This window comes from Mytilus trossulus, chromosome 5 (assembly GCF_036588685.1).
Source record: "Mytilus trossulus isolate FHL-02 chromosome 5, PNRI_Mtr1.1.1.hap1, whole genome shotgun sequence".
NCBI lineage: Eukaryota > Metazoa > Mollusca > Bivalvia > Mytilida > Mytilidae > Mytilus > Mytilus trossulus.
In genome coordinates, this window is record NC_086377.1 from 65,483,454 (window position 1) to 65,492,245 (window position 8,792).

Sequence of the window (8,792 nt, forward strand, 5' to 3'; positions counted from 1 at the left end):
TTAAACTGATCCAGGGAGTTACCCACGGAGAGGGGGGGGGGGGGGGTAACTTCCTATTATTGGGTATACAGGGATGTGCCAAACATATGGGTCATTATAATTTTGCAAGATTTTATATAAGGATGACCCTCCTTTTTAATGACATCCTATATTAAAATGCATTTATGTTTAATAACTGTATATTGATTTGGGGTGTGATCTACATATCATATATAAATATGCTATTTAGAATCTTACATTATAAAATATTTGTGCATCAAACGATGTCAATTCATATATAAAAACTTAAGGGTAGCTGGAATATTTATGAATTATGAGTGATGATGAGTTAGTGCTTATATAACATTGTATAAGCATGGGTCATATTTTGAATATTGTATTATATATAAGTATGGGTCATTCTCTCTTAAATATTTATATAACTATAGGTACTGAATTTCAGTGAATGTTATATTAATATGGGTACGTTTTTTTGAGGCAAAAATGGCACACCCCTACCAAACAAATATCGAAGTAACAGATCAAGTTTGATTTTTAGCTCACCTGGCCCAAAGGGCCAATTGAGCTTTTCCCATCACTTGGCGTCCGTCATCGTCCAGCTTTTGTTTTACAAAAATCTTCTCCTCTGCAACTACTGAGCCAAGTTACACCAAACTTGGCCACAATCATCATTGGGGTATCTAGTTTAAAAAATGTGTCCGGTGACCCGGCCAACCATTCAAGATGGCTACCATGGCTAAAAATAGAACATAGTGGTAAAATGCAGTTTTTGGCTTAAAACATAAAAACCAAAGCATTTAGACCAAATCTGGAGTAAAGATGTTTATCAGGTCAAGATTTATCTGCTCTTGAAATTTTTGGATGAATCACAACCCGTTGTTGGGTTGCTGATCCTGAATTGTTAGTTTTAAGGAAATTTGCTGTTTTTCGGTTATTATCTTGAATATTATTATAGATATTATATTTATATACAGATGAACTGTAAACAGCAATAATGTTCAGCAAAGTAAGATTTACAAATAAGTCAAGTGACTGAAATGGTTAATTGACCCCCTAAGGAGTTATTGTCCTTTATTGTAAATTTTTAACAATTTACAAAATTAGTAAATTTTTTCTAACATTTTCCACTGAAACTACTGGGCCAAGTTCATTATAAATAGAGATAATTTTAAGCAGCAAGAATGATCAGTAAAGTAAGATGTACAAACACATCACCATCACCAAAACACAATACCACAATTTTGTCATGAATCCATCCTCTTCCTTTGTTTAATATTCACATAGACCAAGGTGAGCGACACAGGCTCTTTAGAGCCTCTAGTTTTTCTGTTCTAATAAATTTGTGCAAAGTTTTGGTTTTTGGACACAAAAAAATCACTTAAATAATCAGTTTTCAACAACTTCTTTACATTGAAGACCTGGTGGTGACCTTCTGCTGTTGTTTTTTTCCATGGTCGGGTTATTGTCTCTGATATATTCCCCATTTCCATTCTCAATTTTATTCATCTGACCTTGACCTCATTTTCATGGTTCATTGGTCAATGTTTAAGTTTCCTGGTAAATGTTAAGATTATGTGACAAAGCTTTATATTTAGGACTATCAATACAATATCAATGATAAATAAAGACATTTCAGCATGTGCTGTCTTGTTCTGGTATCACCTGTAGGTTGAACAAAGGTATATATGTACAGAAAAAAACATATTAATTAACATTACATTGCATTGTACATTTGTGCATAAAAATATGAGTTATACATGTATTACAATGGTATGATCAGTTTAGCTGACAGGTTAACATCAGAGAGAATCCAGTTTGTCATTTATAATTCTAATAAATTGGCACAACTTTTGAAGTTTAGATTTCTGTTTTTGGTTCAGTATAGCATTGTATTTTAACAGCTTATCAATAAGTAGTGCTATAGTTCGTTTTTATGTTGTACTGTTATACCACTGTCCCAGGTTAGGGGGAGGGTTGAGATCCCGCTAACATATTTATCCCCATCACATTATTTATGTATGTGCCTGTAAGTCAGGAGCCTGTAATTCAGTGGTTGTCGTTTATGTTTGTTTTTCGTTCATTTTTTTTACATAAATTAGGCCGTTAGTTTTTTTATCGTTCGAATTGTTTTACATTGTCTTATTGGGGCCTTTTATAGCTGACTATGCTGTATGGGCTTTGCTCATTGTTGAAGGCTGTACGGTGACCTATAGTTGTTAATGTTTGTGTCATTTTGGTCTTTTGTGGATAGTTTTCTCATTGGCAATCATACCACATCTTCTTTTTATACCCCACACAATGGGTTGCGGAGGGTATAAAGATTTTGACCCGTCAGTCCTGTTTCTTGTCATCGCAACTCCTCTGAAACCACACAACAGAATTTTATGAAACTTTGTAGATAATAAGGACATACTACGAAGATGTGCATATCGACAGGAAATTATGATTCATTTATATACCCCCTCTTTAAAAAAGTTGAAAATTTTCATCACATTTTTCTCAGGAACTACAATACAAGGATTTCTGAAATTTGGTTTCAGGATTTATATAAGTCAGCTATACTGTGTGATGCGTTTTCAGATTGATCACTTGACAACTTCCTGTTTACCGAACACTTGTATGGTTTTACACATGATAGCCAAGTTGAAAATTTTCGTCACATTTTTCTCAGGAACTACAATACAAGGATTTCTGAAATTTGGTTTCAGGATTTATATAAGTCAGCTATACTGTGTGATGCGTTTTCAGATTCATCACTCGACAACTTCCTGTTTCCCGAACACTTTCATATTTTTACACTATTAATATTATCCACATGCGTCGGGGGTATCATCAGTGAGCAATAGCTCGCAGTTTCACTTGTTTTTTCTAGGAGTTACACCCCTTTGAACTTATTTGCTTCAATGTGCTTCTGGAACAGTTTGTCATCTCAACTCCTCTGAAACCACACAACAGAAATTCATGAAACTTTGAAGATAATAAGGACACACTATGCATGTAGATGTGCATATTTACAGGAAATTATTATTCAATATTTTTTCTTATACAATTTTTTTTCCTTACACTTATTTAATTTCTCCAATGACAATGTGGGGACGTGGGGTATGTGAGCATGCTCACTAAGGTTCTTTAATTTATGCTTTATTGTTGTCAGTAGACTTGCATTCCATTACATAGTGGTGTTCGTCACCTATTGCAACTCTGCACGAAGGACTGTTCTCAGGCAATGTTTTTCCATCTTAAAGATGTTTAATTTTGCTGCAATCAATTTGATTATTAATGTAGAATACGACAGGATAAATGAAATGTTGATTTGAAAATGTCTGATAGGTAAAGGTAAACCTCGATGCAAAAAAGGACTGTAAAACGTAACATTTAGTTTTTGATTACCTACATTGATGGTAGAAAACAGAGAAAATGTTGTATTTAACATTAAGAGACCTTTCCAATCTTGTAGTAAACAGGGAATCCTACTTTAGACAAAATATCCGTTGGTTAAACTATTAATAGAGGTCTGAAGCAAGGTTGAATCTAAATCATTTAAGGAGGCTCGTGGGTATAAGATTTTCAGAAAAAAATTAAACATTTATTTTTCATTACAAATTTATTAATTACCTTTAGTAGTTGTTACTTTATCATATGGTACAAATATCATCCCAAAAAATCATTTTTTGCTGGCCCCAGGTGACTTTTTAAATGGAGATATCATTGAAAAAGCTCCAAAATATCTCCCTTTGGTGCAAAAATGCCATTTTTTGCCTTATTTAAAAATTGAAATATCTTTTTCAACTCATCGGTGACCGATATTTTTTATTTTGTTGTTTTCGAATAAGCTGTACATAAACTAAGTAATTGTAAAGTTTAAGCGATTTTTCTGTAATTTACTTCTTTTTTTATTTCCATATTACCGCTTTTTCTCCCATTAGTTCAACAGAAAAAAAGGACATTATCAAAAATGTATGCTTCTTTCGAATGAAGATTGTGAGCGTAAATGAACGGTGACCCCATTTTTTGTTTCATTTTTCTATATAGTATAAAATAAAATTCATTTATAGAAAAATATAGCGAAATCAGGCCTATATTAAATAAAAAAAATTATTTAGACCCGCGAGCCCCCTTAACCAAGGATTAAACAAAGGAGTTAAATTTATCCACAGGATGAACAGAAAATACCATACTAAAAAAATTAAAATGGCAAACATGAACCAACCACAATCATGTTCATTAGCAAATTTAAAAATGTTTGCATATGCATGTTTAGTTTTAGGATGATTTTATTCCAACCAGTAGCATAATCATGATAACGTAGCTAGGATAATGAATACTGTTTTTTGTTTATTTTTCAGTATGTAGAGAGAAGTTCAGAACAAGATATTGTTTGAAGAGGAATCACAGAGGAAAAGAGCTCAACTTTTAATGAATCTTCTTAGTACAGCACTGAATCATGAGACAATAATTCATATTTGATTGTTATTACAAAGAGTGGATGTATCTGACTAACATTTGTATGACATTCATCAAGACTTACAAGGCAAAGAATCAGATGTTACAAACAAATGTGTGTGCATTTAAAGACATGAATATATGTAAATGTTACTTTCTTCTTGTGATTTGAAGAGAATTTGTTTTAGATACTAACTGTGTATGAATTGATGGTTGTTTTAATACTATTTATAAATACATGATTGTAACCCTTAATCAATTAAAGAAGAAAACAGAAATGTTAGAAAAGTTGGGTTTTTTTTTCATGCCACTTATTACATAATTCTTATAAACTGATTCTTGATTGATATGCTTAGTGTAGAGACATACCACACAAATAGACCTTTGGAAAATGTATGTATCCTTCCATTATCTTTATTTCATAGATTCTATAAGATGTTTGTGTATGACACATTGTATATGTGTTCATAGATTCTATAAGATGTTTGTGTATGACACATTGTATATGTGTTCATAGATTCTATAAGATGTAATTGTATGACACATTGTATATGTGTTCATAGATTCTATAAGATGTTTGTGTATGACACATTGTATATGTGTTCATAGATTCTATAAGATGTAATTGTATGACACATTGTATATGTGTTCATAGATTCTATAAGATGTTTGTGTATGACACATTGTATATGTGTTCATAGATTCTATAAGATGTTTGTGTATGACACATTGTATATGTGTTCATAGATTGATTTACTGGAGCTAATGCCACACTTGTTTCATTTGTAAGCAACACAAAATACTACAGTTGTACTCTCAGCCAATGATGACACGGGAGATGTGAAATGATTGCCAATGAGACATTCACATACTCCATTTATTAATCATGTATCAAAGATAATGAATCAATGATAAATTATCATGGAATTAAATACATAAGAAAAGTCACCAAATTGAATACTATTAATGCTGTATAAAGTTATGATAGTTTACTGTTAAAAACTGTTTTGACATCTTCGTGTATTTCTGGTTGAGCTGTATTGTTCAGTTTCTGTCACACAGTGTTTACCCTATGACCACAACTTTCCCTATACTTTCAACTAAAATTGAAAAATGAAATTGAGAATGGAAATGGGGAATGTGTCAGAGAGACAACAACCCAACTAAAGAGCAGAAAACAAGACAAAGGCCACCTAATGGGTCTTCAATACATCGAGAAAATCAGACGCTCAGCTTACTTCATCTGGCCGCTAAACAAAAATATGTACTAATTCAATGATAATGGACTGGTTATTAGAACTTGACAATTATAACACCAAGAAAAAAACTTATAATTTTTTATACCAATATTATTGAATTGCATTAGGTTCTTCAGTTGTTATAATTTTTCAGTGACTGACATGAAAAACAAAACATTATGTATAAATGGATACTTGTGTAAACATATGGGAAGTTAAGTCGCCATCTGTGTTTAGGGTTCACAGATACTATACCTCCCATTTAGGTATAGTAACGTCCCCTACCATATGTTACACAACGTATCCACAAACTGAGGCAGCTCAGTTTGACCGAGAAAAAAAAATATTCTTCAGCACACCATATGTACCTAGTAACCATTATTACTGGTACTAACTGAGAGTGAGGAGGCTCAATTTGACTGATTTAGGTCACTCGGTATCTACCAAGTATGCTCTATTACTGGTACTAACTGAGAGTGAGGAGGCTCAATTTGACTAACTTAGGTCAACCGGTATCTACCAAGTATGCTCTATTACTGGTACTAACTGAGAGTGAGGAGGCTCAATTTGACTGATTTAGGTCACTCGGTATCTACCAAGTATGCTCTATTACTGGTACTAACTGAGAGTGAGGAGGCTCAATTTGACCGATTAAGGTCACTCGGTATCTACCAAGTATGTCCTAGTACTGGTACTAACTGAGAGTGAGGAGGCTCAATTTGACTAATTTAGGTCACTCGGTATCTACCAAGTATGTCCTAGTACTGGTACTAACTGAGAGTGAGGAGGCTCAATTTGACTGATTTAGGTCACTCGGTATCTACCAAGTATGCTCTATTACTGGTACTAACTGAGAGTGAGGAGGCTCAATTTGACTGATTTAGGTCACTCGGTATCTACCAAGTATGCTCTATTACTGGTTCTAACTGAGAGTGAGGAGGCTCAATTTGACTGATTTAGGTCACTCGGTATCTACCAAGTATGCCCTATTACTGGTACTAACTGAGAGTGAGGAGGCTCAATTTGACCGATTTAGGTCACCCGGTATCTACCAAGTATGCTCTATTACTGGTACTAACTGAGAGTGAGGAGGCTCAATTTGACTGATTTAGGTCACTCGGTATCTACCAAGTATGCTCTATTACTGGTACTAACTGAGAGTGAGGAGGCTCAATTTGACTGATTTAGGTCACTCGGTATCTACCAAGTATGCCCTATTACTGGTACTAACTGAGAGTGAGGAGGCTCAATTTGACCGATTTAGGTCACCCGGTATCTACCAAGTATGCTCTATTACTGGTACTAACTGAGAGTGAGGAGGCTCAATTTGACCGATTTAGGTCACTCGGTATCTACCAAGTATGCTCTATTACTGGTAGTAACTGAGAGTGAGGAGGCTTTATTTGACCGATTTAGGTCACTCGGTATCTACCAAGTATGTCCTAGTACTGGTACTAACTGAGAGTGAGGAGGCTCAATTTGACTGATTTAGGTCACTCGGTATCTACCAAGTATGCTCTATTACTGGTACTAACTGAGAGTGAGGAGGCTCAATTTGACTGATTTAAGTCACTCGGTATCTACCAAGTATGCTCTATTACTGGTACTAACTGAGAGTGAGGAGGCTCAATTTGACTGATTTAGGTCACTCGGTATCTATCAAGTATGCTCTATTACTGGTACTAACTGAGAGTGAGGAGGCTCAATTTGACTGATTTAGGTCACTCGGTATCTACCAAGTATGCTCTATTACTGGTACTAACTGAGAGTGAGGAGGCTCAATTTGACTGATTTAGGTCACTCGGTATCTACCAAGTATGCCCTATTACTGGTACTAACTGAGAGTGAGGAGGCTCAATTTGACCGATTTAGGTCACCCGGTATCTACCAAGTATGCTCTATTACTGGTACTAACTGAGAGTGAGGAGGCTCAATTTGACTGATTTAGGTCACTCGGTATCTACCAAGTATGTCCTAGTACTGGTACTAACTGAGAGTGAGGAGGCTCAATTTGACCGATTTGATCACTCGGTATCTACCAAGTATGTCCTAGTACTGGTACTAACTGAGAGTGAGGAGGCTCAATTTGACTGATTTAGGTCACTCGGTATCTACCAAGTATGGTCTATTACTGGTACTAACTGAGAGTGAGGAGGCTCAATTTGACTGATTTAGGTCACTCGGTATCTACCAAGTATGCTCTATTACTGGTACTAACTGAAAGTGATGAGGCTCAATTTGACTGATTTAGGTCACTCGGTATCTACCAAGTATGCTCTATTACTGGTACTAACTGAGAGTGAGGAGGCTCAATTTGACTGATTTAGGTCACTCGGTATCTACCAAGTATGCTCTATTACTGGTACTAACTGAGAGTGAGGAGGCTCAATTTGACCGATTAAGGTCACTCGGTATCTACCAAGTATGTCCTAGTACTGGTACTAACTGAGAGTGAGGAGGCTCAATTTGACTGATTTAGGTCACTCTGTATCTACCAAGTATGCCCTATTACTGGTACTAACTGAGAGTTGGATGGCTCAATTTGACCGATTTAGGTCACTCCGTAACTACCATTTGTACCAAGTAATTGCTATTACTGGTTTAAATTTGGATGTTCAACTGTTTCTGTAAAGTTTTTAGATTTGGATGTTAAACTGTTTTTGTAAAGGTTTTAAATTCAGATGTTTAACTGTTTTTGTAAAGCTTTCAAAGGGGAATATTTAACTGTTTTTGTAAAGTTTTTAAATTCGAACGTTTAACTGTTTTTGTAAAGCTTTCAAATGGGGATGTTGAACATGGTGAAACTGTTTTTGTAAACTTGTTAAATTGGGATTTTAATCTGGTTTAGGAAAAAAATAACTTGGATTTTAACTGATTTTTGTAAAAAAAATAAATAATTGGGGATGTTTACATATAGTTTTTGTTTTTGTAAAGTTTTTAAATGGGGAAGTTTAACTGTTTTTAGTAAAGCTTTTAAATCGGAATGTGTAACTGTTTTTGTATAGTTTTTAAATTGGAATGATTTAATATTTTTGTAAAGTTTTTAAATGGGGATGATTTAATGACTCTCAATGCTTGTAAATTACAAAATAGTAAATCGGATATTTTACT

At 34.4% G+C, this 8,792-nt stretch overlaps 1 long non-coding RNA gene across 1 annotated transcript in view; it reads left to right on the plus strand.

The window, feature by feature from the left end:
- Positions 1-4,731, plus strand: part of LOC134719080 (uncharacterized) — a 32,646-nt gene extending 27,915 nt beyond the window's left edge. Inside the window, exon 3 of the long non-coding RNA XR_010107499.1 lies at positions 4,347-4,731. This is a non-coding gene — a long non-coding RNA (uncharacterized LOC134719080). The remainder of the gene's footprint in view (positions 1-4,346) is intronic.
- The last annotated feature ends 4,061 nt before the right edge of the window (positions 4,732-8,792 follow it).